This window comes from Euprymna scolopes, chromosome 8 (genome assembly GCF_053919585.1).
Source record: "Euprymna scolopes isolate OS-2025 chromosome 8, ASM5391958v1, whole genome shotgun sequence".
In the NCBI taxonomy this organism is placed as follows: domain Eukaryota; kingdom Metazoa; phylum Mollusca; class Cephalopoda; order Sepiida; family Sepiolidae; genus Euprymna; species Euprymna scolopes.
Genome location: NC_136489.1, coordinates 120612270 through 120635080, shown reverse-complemented (window position 1 = coordinate 120635080; position 22811 = coordinate 120612270). Strand labels below are relative to the sequence as shown.

The window sequence follows — 22811 nt, the reverse complement described above, 5'->3', positions numbered from 1 at the left end:
GTTAAAAAGTTTAAAAAGAAAAGGAATACGATTTGATTTGTATGAAACTGAAGTTTATTCAATAGAAATAAATAAAAATGAACAATAAACATTTTTTAAATCAAAAAAACAATATTTTAAAAATCAAAACTGAAAAACGAACAATAAATTAGTTTAATTGAAAAACGAACAATAAATTAGTTTAACTGAACTACGAACAATAAGTTAAAAATTAAATTCAAACAAATGTTAGTATAAACAAAGTTACTAAGGCAGAAATATTTCAAACATTGAATATTAAAACTTTTTAAAAATCTGTTGTAGAATTTAATTAAAAGTTTGAATTTTTCTTTTTCTGATATTTTCTTTTACTAATATTGTCATTCTCTTTGCGACAAAAATTGTTTATAAGGGAATTCGATGAACTCCATATCAGCATTTTTTCAATTTGCTGAATAGTGTGACCCTCATCACAAGAGTCAACATGAAATAATCGATTCTGATCAGCCAAAATATTTAAAGTTATGTACAAAGAAAAATGAGATGAAAAGTTTATAATTATAGTCGTCGCTAGGCCATCATATTACGGTAGCCGCGGTCTGTGTCGGATATATACTCTAGAGTCAAAACAATGAAAATGATATGCTGTTGTCATTGCCCTGGTGACGATATATGAAAGTGAATTTGCCTAGCGAGAGTTTAGGACACGCATGGAGAGAAATGAGATGAAAAGTTTACGATTGGTGTGTATTGTGATTAAAAGAGCTTTGATTTACATGGAATCATAACCCAACACTTTTGATCGAATATTCATTTGTTCTGCTGATTAAAAGTAATACATTGTAGAAACTATTTTACCCGTGAATTGTATATATAAGTATTATAAGAAAAACGGATATAAGAGAGATTTTCTCTGGTCCCCAATTTGAGCCTGTGTTAATGTACAGTGTAACCGGATGCAAGAACACCGGATATTAGCCCGGATATAAGAGAGTGGTAGGTTCTGGGGGGTCTCTTATATCCGGGTTAAAGTGTATATACCGAGGATGTATATATAACGCAATCCGTATTCTGGTTATAAATACCCCCTTTTTTTTTCATTCATAATTTTTAGTTTCCTTTTTTTTATTTTTTTATTTCTCTCATTACAATCTGACTCTCTTTACTTCCTCTTTTATATTTCAGCGCCTTTTCTCGCTTTCCCATTTTTTCCTATTTTCTTTCTTTTTCTGTTTTACTTTTTTCTATCTTTTTTTTTCTTTTCATCATAGTCGTTATTTTCTTCCATTTTTTTTTTTAATTTCCTTTTGTTCTTGATTTTTTTTTCCTCCATTTTTGTTGAAATTTTTTCTTCTACTACTTTCTTTTCTTCTTCTTTTTTTTTAAACCCATATATTTTTTATTCGCCGTTTTATCAAATTGACAAGAAAGTTCTTGCGGTTTTTTTAACTTTTAAATTCAGACGAACATATCTCGGCTCAAACAAAACAATTTTTGATCGGAATAAATACCATCATAATATAATCAACACACTTTTGATAACGCAAAACAAGGCATTCACATAAATATCTTGCGTTCTGGTGGCGATGAAGTCGCTGAAGGCGTTTTTGATATCGCCGAGGATTTTGAAAAAGGGGTAGCTGGTAGCTGAGAAGTCTGGAGAGTACGATAGACGAGGTAGAGTTTCGTAGCCCAATTCGTTCAACTTCTACAAGGTCAGTTTAGCAACGTTATGTTGACTAATGCTGGGTATTGTTGTCGAAGTTTCTGAATGCATTTCATCCATTTGTTGACAGTACTTCTCTGCTGTAATGGTTTCGCCCACATTGAAAAATCTGTAATGGATGAGACTAGGTCGAAGACCACCAAACAGTCAGCATGACCTTTTTTTTTTGCAACTCTGGCTTCGGGAAGTGTCGTGGAGCTTTGTCAGCGTCTAATCATTGATCTGAGCGTCGCCGGTTGTCATAAAGAACCCAGTTTTCATCGCAAGTGACAACCAGGTCAAGAAACGGGCCGTACTTGTTGCATAAGGGAAGATGTTACTTCATAACGGCGTTTGTTTTTTTTTTCTTTTTTTGTTTTTTTTTTTTGGTGGGGTTGTCGTCCAATTCATAAGATATCCCTTTATCAAGTGTTTGTCTTCCCAATCTCTCTTAAGTAGTTGGAAATCGTCGTATACGTTACGTCTAATTTAGAAGCAAGTTCTCGAACAGCGTGGATTGACTTTGATTAAGGCTCTTAATTGATCGTTGTCAACGTCCGATAGCCGACCACTACGCTCATCATCTTCAAGATTCTCACTGTTTCAGCAACTTTTCGGCCTAGTTTGAATTGAAATAAAAAAAAATTGTGCGAATTGGCTTTTTTCCATCTTGTGTTACACGTTCTGACAAGACGACATAACTGTTTTAAAATTATTTTAATTTAAACGATTAGATAGACCGAAAAAAAAACTCCATTTAAAATTATATATAAATTAAAGAAAACTTATTTGAATATACGTCATTTGAAATCAAAATTAAAAATTCCGCAAGAACTTTCTTCTCAAGCTAATATTTCCACAAATTCCATTTCAATTTCTATAAAATATCCTTTTTTTTTATCTTCCTCGTCATCATCGTCCATATTTTCATTTTTCTTATTCTTTCTTTTTCTATGTTTTTTTTTTTTTTCATTTTTCTTCTCCAATTTTCTTCTCTTATTTCTTTCTTCAATTTTCATTTGTGTTTTTGATACCTTTCTTTTCTACTTGGAGACTTATTCTCCTTCAAGTTCTCGCCAATATATATGCTAATTTTCATTTATTATCAAAGCCATTTTCTCTTGCCAACCAATAAATTCCTTACTGTTCTTTCCTTTTGAAGAAACATTGCTTTTAAAGAAAATATTTTCCATATCATCAAAATGTTTATAGTCAAGTTTTTTCGCAGAGGGCAACAATGAGATGACGATAAAATGGATAATTAACAATCATAAAATACTGCCGAGCAACACAAAAATTATGCATACGCCATCCATAAAATCCAAAGATAAAACAACCTTACAACAAGTAGGGATTTGACTTTCAGAAATATTTTCCATCCATTTTTCATATAATTTTATGCTTATTTGCACAACATCCGAAATATTTTAAATTCAAAAACACGTCTCTAAACAATAAACTTTGGCCTTAAGCACTTCATTTTCAATTTTCAAAATGTTTCAGGCAGAATTGAAATCTTAAATCTATTGATTATTAACAAGCGGGACCTGTAGAAATTCCACGGCGGACTCTTCCATATGTACTATATTAATGTTGGCATTCTCTGGATGTTCAGCATTAAATGGAGACGCCCTGATATTATTGTAGATCTTTTGTTGAAATTGCAAGAATTCTTCGTAAAATAATTAATAAAAAAAAAATAGATGACTTGAGTGCCATCAGCTATAATTGAAACCGAAACCAAAACTTATGAAGAATTCTTGGTAAAAATTATTTATTACAAGAAATCGAAGGCCATAAACAATTAAACGACAGTCATTCTGAAGAAAAAAAGATGTAAGCGCGACACACAAAATAGCACACACGTTACCGTATTCGATTTCAAGAATAAAAAATATATCCATATGACTGAGGTGCATCAACGAATCGAAGCCAAAACTTATTATATATATATATATATATATATATATATATATATATATATATATATATATATATATATATATATATATGCGTGCGTGCATGTGTGTGTGTATATATATATATACATATATACATATATGCATACATATATATACAGATAAATATACATATATATAAATATATATATATAAATCTTATATATATAGATAAATATAAACCTTGAGTTATATATATATCTATATATATATATATATATATATATTAAGTAATGTGATTTATAATTTAAAATTTAAAAATGTAAAAATCTTTTTAAATTTAAAAATCAAATTTTAATTAAATTAAAAATCAGTTTCATAAGAAGGAACAACAACAAAATCAATGCAGATAATTGATTTTGTTGTTGTTCCTTCTTATGAAACTGATTTTTAATTTAATTAAAATTTGATTTTTAAATTTAAAAATTTTTTTAAATTTTTAAATTTTAAATTATAAATCACATTACTTAATATTGAATTAGCTCTAGGACATTTAACTATCGAGCTTATTATATATCTAAATTACAACGAGCACTTTCTATTTCCTGTATTTTAATTAAACTAGTAATTTCACTGTTACATTAAAATACACTCAGCTCTTTAGACTATTGTTCTAATCTCCTTTAAATTTATATATATATATATATATATATATATATATATATCTGTATAGTTATCTATTTCTGTATCTATCTATCTCAGTCTATATCTCTCTCTATCTAACTGGATAGATGGGCGTGAGATGGATATGAAGAATATTTATAAGATCTGTCAAAATATAGTAAATCATATTGTAGACGTTTACTGGAAGAGATGGTCAGCTGATCAGATCTACGTGTGAGTCACGTGATCAGGTTAGCTGGAGATCTTAAAGAGTTAGCATTTGGACGTAAAGAAGAGCAGATCTTTAACAGTTCGTCGCCCCCCCCCTTCACTGGTGTAAGACCTGACGTGTCTGAAAATAGAGACCTAGAAGTAACCACTCAAGCAAAGATATTCACTTTCCATTCGATCGACACCTGGAAAGTGAATAAAACCTGTATAAAATACAACCAGCGTTCTTGGAAGTAAATGAATATTTGTCCAAAACAGGTTCTCAGCCTCCCCTCCAGGAACAAGATGAATTCCAGGTCGACAAGATCAACGACGCATGAAGTTACGTATGTCAAAAAAACATGCACGCACGCACGTATACACACACACACACACACACACACACATATGAACAATTAGATAAAAATATATCATAAATAGACAGCAACAACATTAGCTAGGGTTCAAATAGTGAAGAATCACCAATAATAGACATTTAGCGACACGTATACACATCAGGATGAACCCTTCGTTGCAAGTACACATATCAACATTTAGACGATAAAAGTAAATAAAATATACACCGTTTTGGTGACTTTTTTGGTGCACGATTATATAACATTATGTTACCTAAATTTTCGAGGTATACCTCTTCTTCCAAAAAAAAAATAAATAAATAAAATAAAATAAATAAAAATAAATGAAAAATATGCTTTTGTAGATAATTCATTAAGTAGTAATCTTTGTTTGCAACACAGGTTTGCTAATGTTTTCCAGAGTGTAAAGTACCCTGATAATATCTATAAATTAAATAAAAAAAAAAATCGGTTCGGTTTGATTTGAGTAATAAGCATTAGTTTAGTTGGGTGATCTCAGGTCATAGTTATTTCAAACTTTGATTACAAAAACATATGCTTTAAAGAAACACATGCATTTGCCGCTTTAATGCTACGTAGTTACAAAAATTGAGTTGTCTGCAGAGAAAAGAATATTGATCTGATAGATTTCATAAGCCATCAATAGAATTGGGTTATGGAAGAGGTTGATGACGAGAGAGAGAGAGAGAGAGAGAGAGAGAGAGAGAGAGCATTAGAAAATCATCTTACCATTCCTGAAAGCATTCGGATAGACTTGATGGGAAGACAGGGCGAAATTACCAACTGAAACATTCTTTTTTGTAGCAACCTACAACATAAATATGCTTTTCTCTCTCTCTCTCTCTCTCTCTCTCTCTCTCTATATATATATATATATATATATATATATATATATATATATATATATAACTACTTAATTTACTCACATAAAATTAATATACAAAAGTATAGATTTATGCGTAAACTTTACTTTAGTATTTACTTCAAAAGTTTGAGGAATCCTAGAGTGGATGAAATGCGGAATATTCAGTGTAGCTTAATCGCTATATACATTTTATAACTTACTATATATATATATATATATATATAAACTGTGCTCTCTCTCTTCTATCTCTCTCTCTCTCTCTCTCTCTCTCTATATATATATATATATATATATATATATATATATATATATATATATATATTTCTTTCATTTGGTTGATGGTGAGAGAAAGCATTAGACAATCATTTTACCATTCCTGAATCTATTCTGATAGACGTTTCTGTGATAAGACAGGGCGAAATTACCGACTGAAAGATCGCATTCTTGTAGCAATTTACAACATGCATATGCTCTTTCCCTATCAATAACATACGTCATCCATCCTTTTTGTTTTTTCCGTCTTTTTCTCTCCCTTTCTTTCTTTCTTTTTTTCTGTCTTTCTCTCTCTCTCTCTCTCTCTCTCTCTGCCTTTCTGTCTGTCTGTCTTTATCTTTGTCTTAATCTTTACAATTAAAAATCAAGATCTATCCTTAACATCTGTGTAGTAGGCCAAGGTAAATATACCGACTAAAAAATTCTCTTTTTGTAGTAATCTATAACATATATGTACTCTCTCTCTCTCTCTCTCTCTCTCTCTCTCACTCTCACTCTCCCTACCTTTCTATTTCTCTCTCTACCTTATTCTCTTTTTTTTTTTTTTTTTTTTTTGCGAATACAATTGAAAACAAGACTCTATGTCAAGATCTCTATAATATGGCAGTGTAAAATTATTGACTGGAAGTTCCTACTCTTCTAGTAATCTATAATATAAATGTATCTCTCTCTATCTCCCTCCCCCTCTCTCTCTCTCTCTCTCTTACTCTCTCTCTCTCTGTTTCTTTCTCTCTCTCTCTCTCTCTCTCTCTCTCTCACTCTCTGAAATTTCGGTTGAAAAAAAGCACTATTTCAACATCGCTATGACATACGAGGCTATAATTACTGAATGGAAGATTCCATTAGGGCAGCAATCTATGACATAAATATGGGTACTCATGCAGATTAGGGACCATGTTATCAACAGTGTATTCTGGGCATCTATGTAAACTGTCAGAAGATGCTGAAACGCTAAGCCAATGAAATCGCAGTGGCCGACAATCAGCAAACGATATTTTTTAATTATTTTTTTACAGTATCCTTTGTTTATTAAATTGTAAGATTAAAATACAGAATAGCTGAAAAAGAAAAGGACCGCTCTGCACGTTCAGAATAGTTTTCTGAATAATAACGTTATTATTTCAACACGATCTGTAAACTGCAGAAGTACCTTGTGGTGTCGTATTTCTGATATTTTTTATTAAATATAAACTAAAAATAAAAATGTATCTATATATAAATGATAATAAACTTTAAAGAATAAAAAAAGTAGAATAGTTAACCTTTTTTCTGATTGGTCTAAAACTTTTGGTTATTTGAAGCCGCCATAAATAAAAGAAATAAAAGAACTGCCATCTATTAGCATAGAAAGAAAGCAATCGTTCGTTTTGGAAATTAGAAAAGCATCGTCACCCCCCCCCCCCGGCAGCTATACTCTGGTAAGTTGGTCCGTTATATCCTACATTTTTTTTTATTTAATTTTTCAAGTTGAATCCAATTTTTGCAATGCGTTAGTTTATTAACGATGAAGATACAGAACAGTAAAGAATGGATTTCTACATAATATCGTTGTTCCAGCGCGGTTCGTGTTCTGCATAAGTGCCGAAGCGTGTTTAGGTCCTTTCCTGATCCTGGTGAACTTGAAGAAAGAATCTGATCAACTTTAATCATCCTTCTAGTATAAGGGAGTACCTGAACAGATAAAAACCAAGTGTATTAAGTGTTGTAGGCCTATCTAATCTCTTGAAAGTATTCACAAAACCTACAACATTTCTTTTGTTTTCATTGAACTTACCATATGATGACTATTTTTTATTATAATTATTCCCACCTTTAATGTTTAATTGTTTTCTAGTGTTTTAAACAATGGTCATCGTTTTCGGTTACAAAAAAAAAAAACACGAAGTTTTCTTTCAGGATCTTCTTTAAAATTGGGAAGCGTTTTTCTGAAGAAAAATCCGCAAAGTTTTCGTCACCTACCAGTAGTTTATATGACTCGCTCGGAATGTGTCGACGATTACACGCTCCTGCTTTTGCATAGTATCTAAATATGTATTCCCCCTCCCTCTCTCTCCCTCCCTCCCTCTCTCTCTCCCTCCCTCTCTCCCTCTCTCTCTCTCTCTCTCACTCCGGGAATGCAATTGAAAACAGAGCTCTATATCAAGATCAAACACAACTTTTCTCGTGTCAATTTTTACGACAAATCTAATGGTAGTATTTATATAATTTTATTTATTTATGAAAATTATATTAAATAAAATAATATGGAAATGGATAAATTAAGAATAAACTGGATGGGTTCCACCCCACCCACCTCTACCCAACCCAGAGAGGAAAGCCGAACATACCTGCTAGTATATTATGTAAGGAGAAACCTTAAAACGTCATGATACACACACTCCCATATATATATATATATATATATATATATATATATATATATATATATATATATATATATAATGTTTTCTCAAAGAGACACTAAATTGAATTTTCTCATGCGGAAAATGCAAGTCTTTCCTATGAAATGAAACAAAACTACATTTTGCACGTTGCTTGAAAGACAAAATTCATGCACACCAATTAAAAAGAGTTGGATCGTACAATGCAATTAGAGTTCGACTTAATTGGATACCAGAGGAAAATACGAAGGAAATATAAAAAGCAAGAAACAATACGAAAGTAGAATTAACTTCATCTTCAATGCAACATATTTATTAATATCTCTATTTAAATAAAGTAAACTATGTGTATATGTTTATATATTTCTGTGTACGGGGTCCTAAACTAATCAACAAATCATTATGGATTTTGGAATATATATTCTAGGTTACACGACGAGTAAAATGGACACATTATTATATTTTACTTTTTTTATTTTTTTACAAAGGAGTCACCATTTAGCAAGGCCCAGAAGCCACTCGAGGATAAGAATTAATATGTGTACAGTGGTCAATGGGACAATGTCGCAGTAATCGTTAGTAGTGGAAATTTGGTAAACTGGATTACTTAAGAAGAACGGCTCATCAAGAACTTGTTTACGTTGGACTTGAAGACGACCATATTATAGTCAGCCTGAAAGTAGGCAAATGGAAGAGAGTTCCACAGGTGTGCAGTTCTAAGAAAGAAGCTTTGATCATGGAATCTAAACTTTACCATTTAAAAGATACCGTATGTATAAAGTTAAGTGTGTGCATATGTTTTTATATATACATATGCATTAAATAAGCTGTAACAATACAAGCAACTATTTCCTTTATTAGAATGATATTACAATCCCTATTTCCCCTTCCCCATGAGGATATCTTAATTAACAAATTTATTAATAAACCAATTAGAAAGTTAAAAGGATACGAAGTGGCACCAGTACACGTCTAATTAATAACTATACTAACCTAGAAACATTGAAGAATAGGCTAAGATAAACAATTTAATTAGTTAACGTGAATGATGGATCCGCCCTCTAGTTCTACAAAACCATTTCAAGCTATACCGATTAATACGAACATAAACTGATGAGAACACAATATGTCATTAACTGGAAATAGGTGCCTGATTAGTACCAGGTGGGTGACCATTTGGGAATTCTAGGTGCTGTATGCGCTCTCCGCTTATCTTGGCATTTGTTTGCAGTTGTCCTGTACATACATTTCACTTGCAACTGATATTTAACAATGTTAACTCAGGAGAGGTGTGGTTAGACATTGCGCGCCTCCTGCCAGTAAAATTACACGCGCAGGGATTTCTTTGTGGGTATCCATAGTCTGTCAAAGACTGAAGGAGCCCTTCTTCAGTGAAGGTTGTGTAGTTCCAACGAGAGAAATGCGTCTTAATAGATATTGGTTAATAGAAATTCTTGTGTGTGGGGCGTTTGCTCAGTTGGTAGAGTGCTTGCCTCGCATGCAAGAGGCTCGGGTTTCGAATCCTGAGTTCGGATGTGTCTAACTGATGAGCCCAAATGAGGGCGAAACTCGAGTCTTGGACTTCCGGTTCGTTGACTGTTATTGCTCTTGTGAGCTGCGACGTTGTTTGGCTGTGGAATTTATTATATACACTCTCCCACATTCTGAAAATCATATATATATATATATATATATATATATATATATATATATATATATATATATCGTTGTACAAGACGAAATTCTAAACTAATTAATTGATTATGAATTATTGATTATGAATTTTGGAATATATATTCTCGGCAACATCATGAGTAACATGGGTACATATTTTTCCATACCTTATCACATTTAGCGGGTGTATGTATATAATTTAGGTATGTGTATATGTTTATGCATAAGATTCGTTCCTAAACTAATTAATCGATCATTATTAATGTAATAACATGGCTGCTGTAGCAACCTAACTGAACCCAAAGCTGCAATCAAACTAGGCAGGGTGAGCCGGCTTTCACCTCAGGAGGAAGTTTCATGGGAACATTAACTTTACAAGCGGTCTCCCCGTCACATGTACATCCCAATCAGGGGAAATGATGACATTAGACATTTGCAGTTCATGCAGGGAAGTGCCGACATCCTCCTACGTACAGCATCTGGTATTACAAAATTTCCCCATATTTAGTGCTGACCAAGCTCAATGTTGCTTAACTTACATGATCTAATAGAAGCCAGTCTGTTAACATGATTATACTGTATACTATATGGCTGCTATGCATAAGAATGTGTAATGTAAGCTATATTTAGTTTAATTTAGTTTTAGTTAAATGGAGTATAAAGAGGTATTAGATATCAATTAAGTAAGATTTTGCAAAGTTCAGTTTCTCTGTAATATTTTAACGGATTTTTTAAGAGCATAATATAACCTCAACTTTCATGTGAAATATTTATTTCAGATAAATATTTAGATTTTTACATAAATATTTCAGATTTGCATTGATTTTTTATCCATAATCAATTGTACACTAATTAAGCAAGATTTTCTGAATTTGAATTTCATTTGAAACCATTTAATCTAAAGCCATAAATTTTAGACAAAAGATGAATCAAAATCATATAATGAATTTTGATCAAAATTGAAATGATTCTAGACATATGGTTTAGTAATATTATATCCTGATGTTAACTTTTGTAAAGGGAGATAAACTTGTGCAAAATTGTTCTGTTTATAGAATTAATTTTATCCGTCATTAATTATTCATTTTTCATGGTTTCTTATTGTATAATTGGTTTCACTTAATTAATGTGCTCAGTTCTATTTACGCATTTTTTTACATTGTGCATAATTGTGTAGCATTTAGAATACAAAAGTTCTAGCATATGCACACACACAAATATATATATATATATATATATATATATATAAGTGAACATGTCTGTGTATCTGTGTCTATCTGTCTGTGTATATTTCCCTATGCAATAACTCTGTCAATTTTAAGTCTACAGACGCGAAATTTGATATACAAGATACTGAGATTTGGGAAAATCTATATGATTGGTTTTCGGCCAGAAATTTGGCTGTTAATAGGTCAAAGTTCAACGATTCGACCTTTGAGAACTCTTCCAAACTCCTCTGACAATTTGGGGTCTAAACACTTGAAATTTTAGATATAGGTTCCTTGGACATGGATCTAACTTAATAACTTGATTTGAGCCCAAAACAATAAATGTTAAGAGGGGACAAAGTTAAAAAAATTGACCGCTTTTTTATTTATTCATTTTTTTGCTCAACATACACCTCCAAACACCCGGGCACGCCGGGCTGAAATGCTAGTATATATATATAAGTGAAATTGTCTGTGTGTGTACATCTGCCTACAAAATTTCTCTGCCAATTTTCAGTCTACAGACTCAAGATTTGACATAAGGAACATTGAGGTTTAGGAAAATCTTTTTAATCGGTTTTCGACCAGAAATTTGTCTGTCAATGGGTCAAAGTTCAACGATTTGACCTTTGAAAACTCTACAAAACTCCTCCGACAATTTTATTTCTAAACACTTAAAATTTTAGATGTAGGTTACTTGGACATGGATCACACTTTATAATTTTATTTGAGCCCAAAACAACAAATGTTAAGGGGTCACAATTGGGGTTAAAGTTAATAAAAATTTGACCTTTGCGGTCTTTACCAAATTACTCAGACAATTTTTGCTCTAAACATTTGAAATGTTACATAAACTGTATTCAGACATAGGGCAAGCTTTTTAATCGGGTTTTGGATGAAAATTTTGCTGCCAAAGGACCAAAGTTCAAAAGATTTGACCTTTGAAGTCTCGAGCAAACTATTCAGCTAATTTTGGCTCTAAATATTTGAAATTTTACATAAAGGGTATTCAGACATGCAACAAGCTTTCTGATTAGTTTTAGGCGTCAATTTGGCTGGTAAACCGTCAAAGTTTAAAGAGTTGACCATTACAGACTCTATCAAACTCCTCCGCCAATTTTGGGTCTAAACACTTTAAATTTTAGATGTAGGTTACCTGAACATGAGTCAAACTTTTTAATATATGTATACATATGCACATAAAGTTATGAACAGTACATACAGCCCGAGCAAAGCCGGGCTGAACTGCTAGTAAATATATATATATATATATATATATATATATATATATATAAGTGGTCGTGTCTCTGCATGTGCGGAAGAGTCTCTACCAAATTCCTCTCTCAATTTTTGGTCTATAGACTTGAAACTTTATATATAATAGATTTGGACATGTGGAACACATTCGATTTAGTTTATCACAGATTAAAATGCTAAAGAGCCAAAACTGAAAAAAATGACCTTAACTGGAGTAAATCTACTAAACCTGTTATTTCTACGCATGTGCAAATATACATTTATATGTTAAAGTCGTTAAAGTTTTATGTATTCAGCTTTATGTATTTATTTTTATGCTTGATGTGAAACCATTATACTAAAACTTCTTACCACCAAATTAAAAAAAAACAATTTGAAATTTAAAAACTTGCAACCGGAGAAAATGTTTCTCCAGTGGGAAGGAATTGATCACTCATCCCACTAAACCTCTGAGTTGGTTCGATTACAAATCATCATTCTATGATGATTCACAGACTGGGATATCGCAGTAAATTTGAAACAATAGCACATTGATCAACCAGTGTCTGGATATTGTCAACTGGTGGTTAATTCCAAAAACGGTTTACTTTATTGAATTAACAGTTGCTGTTTTTTTTAAAGGAGGTGAGATATGGGCTGAAAAAAATCAATGGAACTTGATAATGTAAAAAAAACATTGAAAAAAGAGCAATGTATTTTGAATGACTGGAAAATAATGCGTATAAGATGTGTCTGAAAAGTAATGGGACTGGTCGCACATAAAATTTTATTTCTAAACAACTAATTACATCATCATCATCATCATCATAATTATCAGTAGCAGCAACAATGGCATCAGCTGCAACAGCAACAGCAACAGCAAGTTAACGATACGGGCTGACAACCTGAGTATGCCAAGTTCGAATTCAGTTTCGTTCCACAGAAACACTTTCACTTATAGATGTTGCCAACCTTCGTATGTACCGGATGTCTTTCTAGAAAGATATCAGGGAAATGAATGCCAACAATAATCATCTGATTCATTCGAAATGAAGAAAATCATTATCATCATCATCATCATCATCATCGTTGTCTTCATCATCATTTTCATCATCATTTAAGAAAACAGCATACTGAGGATGGAGTGTAGCTCCGAAATATATTTGTGTTATAAATTTCAAACAAGTAATATATTTGTTTATTATCCTAATATTTACGTTGTGGTTTGGCTTTCAAGCGCACTTGATACGTATTTTATTTTATTTAAATTAAATCCACGTTTTTGCATGGAACTCACACCCTTGACCTTATATATGTTTTTAATACAATTCATTTATTTTATTACCTACATACAATACTACCCTTCCGATTTACCCTTATATGTTGTACTTACTTTTAATTACTGTTTTTTCATATTATCCTATTCCTTCATTCTCGTTTCATATTTGAATGCCATTTAGCTATTTTTTCTATATTTGCATTTCGTATAATTCTGGCCTTTCCGCTTTTCTGGTTAAAAGCATTTAGCTTTGAAATGCCATGGCATAGAGAATTTTTTTTTTTAATATTTTCCCCTTAATTTTCCTTATTATTCTGATGATATAAATAAATTTAATTACCATCCGTTATTTAATATCATATTTATATTTTTCAGGATTCCAAAAAGATAGTGAAACTGGTTACACCATATTTAATTTTGAAAATCTTTTGAAAAACTCATCAAAACTATAAAGCATACTAATATACTACGAGGAGAAGAGAAAAATTTAGCAAAATGTGAACGTGTATGTATGTGTGCTAAAATTAGGTTAAGAATGCAATTTTCTACTTGAAGATTAAGTAGAAAAGTGTTCAAATTCTAAGAATAGGAATCTAAGCTGACGTGTTCGGGATGTTAAGTCACACGCAAGAAGTTTTCAGTGACACGTGCATAAAACGTCTTTCTTTCCATACTATAAAAGAAAACGAACAATTCTTTTGAGCTTTGATATTTCTTTATAATATACAGTAGGGGGGTACTGTATATTATAAAGAAATATCAAAGCTCAAAAGAATTGTTAAACCTCAAATAATGTATTTTGTCATTATTAATAACTTTTAAAACGCTGCTATTAAGAAGAAGAAGAAGAAGAAGGAAAAGAAGACGGCTGCAACAAAAAGAAAGAGATCTACATCATTGTGACTACTACTACTACTACTACTACTACTACTACTACTACTACTGCATCACCAATACAAGTTTCTTTTGTGAACCATAATACTGCAGAAAGACTAAAAAATTATCATTGCAAATATTTTAATGAGTCAGATGTTCTATTTCTTTGTCTAGTTATCGCTCCTTCAGAACTTCCAAAAAAAAAAATGTTTCTGAATTTTTAAGATTAAGGTTGAATATTATTTGAATTATTCGAACTACGGTTGTCAACTTGTGTGTTAGTTTCACAACGTTTATGTCGATCTAACCTCCGACCTTCTTCAGGTGTATTTTGTCGAACTCAGGAATCTTTCTCTCAAAGTCGGGAATCTTTCTTTTGAAGTTTGGAATATCCACGGAAATTTGAATTGCACTTTTTATTTAATCCACAGGGGTAACATGCCAGCGTTCCGTCAGCCATAACTGGATAGAAGTACTAAGCAATTCACAATTGTATCTTGAGTGTCGTGCGCACTGAGAATTGGACTTTCAACCTCCAGAAGAGTGGTAATTTACAACTGAATTTTATCAAGTACTTTATCCACTAGGCCACGGGTCATTTCAAAACGTTGTGAAAATAATACTCCAAGTGAGAACAGTATCCTGAAGAATCCAAATAATATAAATTCCAAAATGTAACGCACTTTATGTCTACTGTTCACATAAGTATCATTTATATATATATATAATGTACGGAGAGAGAGAGAGGGAGGGAGAGAGAGAGAGATTTGTCATGCGGTAGAAATATGAAATATATCTAACATTTAGAAAAGCGGATTCATTGAGGATTGGCAGATTATAAAAATGGCTTGATTTGATTATTCAAGACACTTGAAACTGACCGATCACTGGACCATTGAAATTGGTGACAAAAGACAAATACTCTACAATCCTCTTATGGTACATCTCAGACAGTCAAGATATATTTTCTCTGCTATAAAAAGCAGCAAAACAGTGACTGTCATATAAATAAATGACGTTTCTTGTTAAGCCACAAAAAAAAAATAAATGTTTCTTTGCAAGGACATCTTGTGTTTATTAACTTCTTTAAATATCGATTCTGCGTTGATTTTCATTTGTTTTATTCCTTATGTGCTTATATCAAGCCAATTCCACAGACCATTGTTTTTATTATTATTATTAAGTCACCACTTATCGAGGATAAAAGACGCCCAAGAATATGGGTTAATTGAGCAATATATGGGAATACTAACATTTTTAAATGGTATTAATTGTTCGATTGCTTTATGGGTTCGTTTGGTGATAACAATTTTGTTGACATTGGATTTGAAGACGAGCACCTTGTAATCAACAGGGAAGTAGCACTGCAGCAATGTTTTCTACGGACGAAAATAAGTTTCAAAGAAATCCGTTATATATTATCATAACAGAACAAAGTTCATCTATATAATCAAATTGTCAAGCAAACTATTGTCTGTCTGTGGCAATTTACGTTCAAGCATAACTTTAAAATTAATTATTTTAGAGTATGTTAATGATTTTAAAAAAATCTATTTAGTTGATACAAGCCACTTTTCTGTACTTGATTTCTTTCTTTTCTTTTCTTTCTTTCTTTTTTTTTTTGTTGAACACTGGGGGACACCACCATTACTTAATGATGCAAAGAAAAGTTAAATGATAAGAGGAGAAGTACTTGGCGGAGGCTAACAACCTAATCATTGAAAGAGGTATATGAGAGAAGTGTTACAAAAGAGAACGAGGGAGGGAGGGAGGAGAGACTGACAGAAAGAGAGAGAGAGAGAAGAGAAAGTGAGAGAGAGAGAAAGATGGAGAGAAGGAGCTGATAAAAAATATCATTATCAAGGAAGAAACATATGTGTATATTTGAGAAGTAGACTGACCAATGGATTTTGTCTTCTTTTTGCAAATTCATTTTTCCCGATTTTTCCCGATTCACGGAATAAAACTCAAAGCTCAAAAAGTAATTCAATAGTAATAGTTTCGGAGAAGACAGAGTTCGCAAATCTGAAGACAGACAGACATATAGCCTTTTATATATATATATATATATATATATATATATATATATATATATATATATATATATATATATATATATATATATATATATATATGATTATGCCGCATATATGTATACAAACTGACAGTTTTAGCACTATGCGACGGGCAAATGCTAATTTAACAGGCATTTGAGGAGAAACATTTATGGTCCGAATGTTAGAGCTGCCGACTGTCAGCACGATGGTTGTAGGTTCAATCCACGGCTGGGAAAAGGTGTATCTCTAGCTGCACTGATAAGTTGTGATACAACAGAATAGTACTAATGTGGATGACATATATATATATATATAGGCCTAAATTCTAGAGCTCACATATTATTGATATGAATAAAGTAAAACGTATTTCTTTTTCATAAATTTCAAGTAAAAACAAGGACCCCAAAATATTATTGCTATGAATAAATTAAAAGTAAAATTATTTATTTAGGAAACTATACTTGGACTAATATATATATATATATATATATATATATATATATATATATATATATATACCTTTTCATTTATTTAAAAATACCTAGTAGCAAAAAAAAACATTATTTTTATGGTTGCTTATCATTTTCACTAAGACAACAGTGTAGTATCTGTTCTTCACAACTCCGATGCCATTTAATGTTACATGTTTTCATTTATTATCCCGTTTGAAAACATTCAAAATGCGGACAAACAAACATACAAACGGAGAAAGTGCCGTTTAAATCCTAAGTAGATTAATATTTTAAAAAAAAAATTTTCTTAAAAGCTTTAATTTACAAGTAAATTTAACAGTGATCTTTGCAGCATGTTTAAAATGTAGAAAATAAAAAAATTAAAATAAATTCACAAGAGATTCTGTTTCTGTCATCATCACCAGAAATAGATTTCCACATATCCTATGAAAGTCGTAGAGATGCTGCGGGCTCGTTGAGGACTCATAATGAATAGCAGCATTTAATTCCATTCTGTTAGACTTTTACCATTTTATAATGTTCCTTTTCTTCTCTCTTTTTCTTCTTTGTCGTGAATTTATCAAGCTAGAAAAATAAATAAATAAGCTTCTCTCTTGGAGACTCGATTTTTGCGGCAGAGAAGAAAATCTTCATCAAGATTCCATATTTGAGAAATTAATTCAATTATCGGATATTTTTTATTCTAATGTCCGATTATGTCAAGCTGATTTCCTTTCAATAGCTTTTCTTCTGCTATTATCATTCCTTTATAGTTTCCTCCCGACGAGGGCAGAGTTAGACACAAGCTCGGTTTTTAATGTAGGGAAAATCCAGCTCTCCAAAAAAAGAGGCACTCTGGATAGGAACAAAAATAAAAATTGCCTCAGTCTAGAAGGATTTCTCCTCCACTGATCAAGAACAGAAAAGGTGAAGTGTAGTATCAGAACAGATACTACACTTTGTTCCGAGCCAAAAGGCCAGGGACGTTTTTTTTTTTTTTTTTTTTTTTTGTTCAAGTAAAGTATTTGGTTGAGTGGATATTTCATGACTTATCACTAGTGCTGTGACAACAGCATATTCTTTTCATTGTTTTGACTCTCGGGTATATATCCGACACAGTTAGACACTATTAATCAACCGAGAACCACATCTATCTATATAAAAAATAACATATAAGATATTAACATATATATATACTCAAGAGCCAAAACAATGAAATGAATATGCTGTTGTCACAGACCGACTTATCACTTGTAGAATAGTCTTTGTTGATTTTATTTAACGTTTTCGTTAAGTTTTAACACGAAGGCTATAAATTTACCGAATTTCCACCACTAACGATTACTATAATTCTGATACTGTACACTCTGTAAGCCTTATCCTCGAGTGGCCTCTGGGTCTTTATAAGTGGTGACTCCTATGTAAAAAAAAAAAACCTCAAAAAACCAAGAAATTAGACACTAGTTTTTTTTTTCAGTTGAATGAAAAGGCATTTATTAGCCATTGTTTTCACACCCAAGCCGCCTGACGCGTATTTTCCAAATCAATCTTGCATTGTCTCTTAAAAGTTCCTGTCGTGTCGTCACGTGGTAAAAAGTCTCTCTAGCCTCCCTCACCGTGGGCTTTTTTCCTTCTTTTTTTCTCTCCCTTCTTTCTTTGACCCCGATGTCATATATATATATCCATTTATTTCTATAACGTTGTGCTCGCCTCACTACTTGGTCATTTGCATACATGTCAGTGACTTCGTTACACCTATAGAAGAAACAGAAGTCCACAAGTGTTGCTTAAAATTATTAACTCTCGATTGGAGCATATTTTAATCGACAGCTTTTGCTTTTTTTTTCAGCCAATAATAAAAATCGAAATATTTACATTTGTATGTTGCAATTACATACATAATATAATAATCAAACACACAACTGTTACGGTTTCTTTCAGAGCTAATGCATGAAATTCATCCCTACAAGCCAGTGTTGGCCACTGAGCCGAAGAAACTTTGCAACAAGAAACGTTTACGAACTACTCGACACTGTTACGTTTTGGAGTAAGGTTAATATCTATGTTGTGTTATTGTGTGTCGTGTTATTGTATGTCATGTTATTCTGTGTCGTGTTATTGTATGTCGTTTTATTGTGTATTGTGTTATTGTGTGTCGTGTTATTGTGTGTCGTGTTATTGTGTGTCGTGTTATTGTGTGTCATTTTATTGTGTGTCGTGTTATTGTGTGTCGTGTTATTGTATGTCGTGTTATTGTGTGTCGTGTTATTGTGTGTCGTGTTATTGTATGTCATGTTATTGTATGTTGTGTTATTGTGTGTCGTGTTATTGTATGTTGTATTATTGTATGTCGTGTTATTGTGTGTCGTGTTATTGTATGTCGTGTTATTGTGTCGTGTTATTGTATGTCATGTTATTGTATGATGTGTTTTTGTGTGTTGTGTTATTGAGTGTTGTGTTATTGTGTGTCATGTTATTGTATGTCGTGTTATTGTATGTTGTGTTATTGTGTGTCATGTTATTGTATGTCATGTTATTGTATGTCGTGTTATTGTGTGTCGTGTTATTGTATGTCGTGTTATTGTGTCGTGTTATTGTATGTCATGTTATTGTATGATGTGTTTTTGTGTGTTGTGTTATTGAGTGTTGTGTTATTGTGTGTCATGTTATTGTATGTCGTGTTATTGTATGTTGTGTTATTGTGTGTCATGTTATTGTGTGTCGTGTTATTGTATGTCGTGTTATTGTATGTCGTGTTATTGTATGTCGTGTTATTGTGTGTCATGTTATTGTATGTCGTGTTATTGTGTGTCATGTTATTGTATGTCGTGTTATTGTATGTCATATTATTGTATGTCGTGTTATTGTATGTCGTGTTATTTATTTCATGTTATTGTATGTCATGTTATTGTATGTCGTGTTATTGTATGTTGTGTTATTGTATGTTGTGTTATTGTATGTTGTGTTATTGTATGTCATGTTATTGTATGTCGTGTTATTGTATGTCGTGTTATTGTATGTCGTGTTATTGTATGTCGTGTTATTGTGTGTCATGTTATTGTATGTCGTGTTATTGTGTGTCATGTTATTGTATGTCGTGTTATTGTATGTCATATTATTGTATGTCGTGTTATTGTATGTCGTGTTATTGTATGTCGTGTTATTTATTTCATGTTATTGTATGTCATGTTATTGTATGTCGTGTTATTGTATGTTGTGTTATTGTATGTCGTGTTATTGTATGTTGTGTTATTGTATGTCGTGTTATTGTATGTCATGTTATTGTATGTCGTGTTATTGTATGTCGTGTTATTTATTTCATGTTATTATATATCATGTTATTGTATGTCGTGTTATTGTATGTCATGTTATTGTATGTCGTGTTATTGTATGTCGTGTTATTGTATGTCGTGTTATTGTATGTCGTGTTATTGTATGTCGTGTTATTGTGTGTCGTGTTATTGTGTGTCGTGTTATTGTGTGTCATGTTATTGTGTGTCATGTTATTGTATGGCGTGTTATTGTATGTCATGTTATTGTGTGCCGTGTTATTGTATGCCATGTTATTGTGTGTTGTGTTATTGTGTTTCATGTAACTAAATGTCTATTGTGGGGTTCTTCACTATCTGAACCCGAATTATCGTGTTGCAGTCTATTTATGCTTTGTGATCTTCTAAGTGTGTTGTGTGCGTGTGTGTCAGACATAACATAAACACATACATGTATTTCGACATACCTCATCACCTTTTCAATTGCGTCGTTGGCCTTTTGGTCTACCTGGAAAGTAATCTGTTCTTTGGAGGGAAGCTGGAACATATTTGAACGAATGCCTTTCACTTCAAGACGATGGTTTGTTTTATATAGTTTTTATTCACTTTCCAGGTGTCGATTGCAGAAGAATTGAAAGTGAGTATCTTTGCTTGTGTGGTTAATTCTAATCTCCAAGTTGGAGACATGTCAGCTCCCTCCCCGGTGAGGGGGACGTCCTGTTAAACCGTCTGCCCTGCTCAACGTCCAAATTCCAACTCGACTCTATATCCAGCCAATTAGAACGCGTGACCACAACATGTCCTTCTGGTCAGCTATTTTTAGAGCTTCTGCTGCAACTTGTCCATTTTATAGTTTTGACAAGTTTATCAGAACATGGCTTCACATCTCATCTCTTGTTGACCTTGCCAGATAGATAGATAGATAGATCGCATTGCGAGCTTGTCTCTGCTTTATCGTTATTTTCCTGGCAGGTGTTCATCTGAGATTCAATCTATGTCCCCCCCCCAATCGCCAGACATTCACGAAAAACACTCGTCTAGCCAAAACCACTATCAACAATTTCCCACACTCTTTATCTTTGCCTAAACCTAAATGTAGATTCCATGAACAAAGCTTCTTTGTTAGAAGTGCACGCCTGTGGAACTCTCTTCCGTTTGCCTGCTTTCCAGCTGAATACAATCTGATTGTCTTCAAGTCCAACGTAAACAAGTTCTTGATGAATCGTCCCCTAAGTAATCCAATTTACAAAATTTCCATTACTTATGTTTACTATGCTATAATCACATTGACTAATGTATACCCATTAACCCTTATCCTCGAGTGGCCTACGGTGGTGACTTCTGTGTAAAAAAAAAAAAACGTTGAATAACAGATAATTTCTCGTGTACCACAACTATATAACATCATCATGACTTCTGTTTAGTCTTGAGAAGCAGTTGATACCCCCCTATAAGGGTGCTTGTGCAAGTACTGCGTTGCATGATTATTTAATGACTTATCACTTACAGGATTGCGTCTGGTGATCTTATAGACGCAGTATGCGACCACGTGACCCCTCTCAACGGCTATCAGCAACCTCAGCTCTGTTTCCGTCATCTACTCTTTAATCCTCTATTGTGACCATTATATCGCCTCCTACATTGCATGCCTTTGTGAACAACATCATTTCATTGTCTTTCTACTGACTTCACTTCCTATAATATTTGTTCTGTTGATCAACATATTTCGTCTTTTTTTTTTTACTTCCTTACTCTTTGAACTTCGATAGTATCACAGCAGCAAGGACCAACAAATCTAATATATAAAAGGTTATATGTCTGTCTGTCTGTCTATCTCCATATTTTCAAACTCTATCTTCTCTAAAGCTAAAAGTCGCAGAGCGGCGCTAGGGCCTGAAATGGTTGGATGTTTTTTTTTACAGAACATTCTTTAATGTTTGTTTCAGCAATTTTTCGGCCTAGCTTGAATAGAAATAAAAAAAAATTGTTCGAAGTTGCTTTTCTTCTATCTTGTATTCAACGTTCTGAAAAAAAACCCCAGACATAATTGCTTTTAAACGGTTGCAATTTAAATGATTAGATAGGGCGAAAACCGCTCTTTAAAATGATTTTAATTGAAAATACAGCATTTGAAATCCAAATTAAAATTCCGCAAGAACTTTCTTCTCAACCTAATATATATATATATATATATATATATATATATATATATATATATATATATATATATATATATATATATATGGTTATACATATGAACTGAATCAATAAAAGTAAAACTGCATCGCTGGTTCTACCATTATATCTTACGTTGTGTCAGGTTGAGTTGATCCGTCACATTTTTGCATTATTTTACCTTTTATAAATTGAAATTTCTTATATACACATTAAACAATGCTTCAAGCAAAC

At 32.3% G+C, this 22811-nt stretch overlaps 1 non-coding gene across 1 annotated transcript; it reads right to left on the bottom strand.

Moving 5' to 3' along the window:
* Window positions 1–17936: 17936 nt before the first annotated feature.
* Window positions 17937–18123, bottom strand: LOC145284303 (U2 spliceosomal RNA). Its single transcript, XR_013868805.1, has one exon. It is a non-coding gene; the product is annotated as a U2 spliceosomal RNA (small nuclear RNA).
* Between the last annotated feature and the right edge of the window lie 4688 nt (window positions 18124–22811).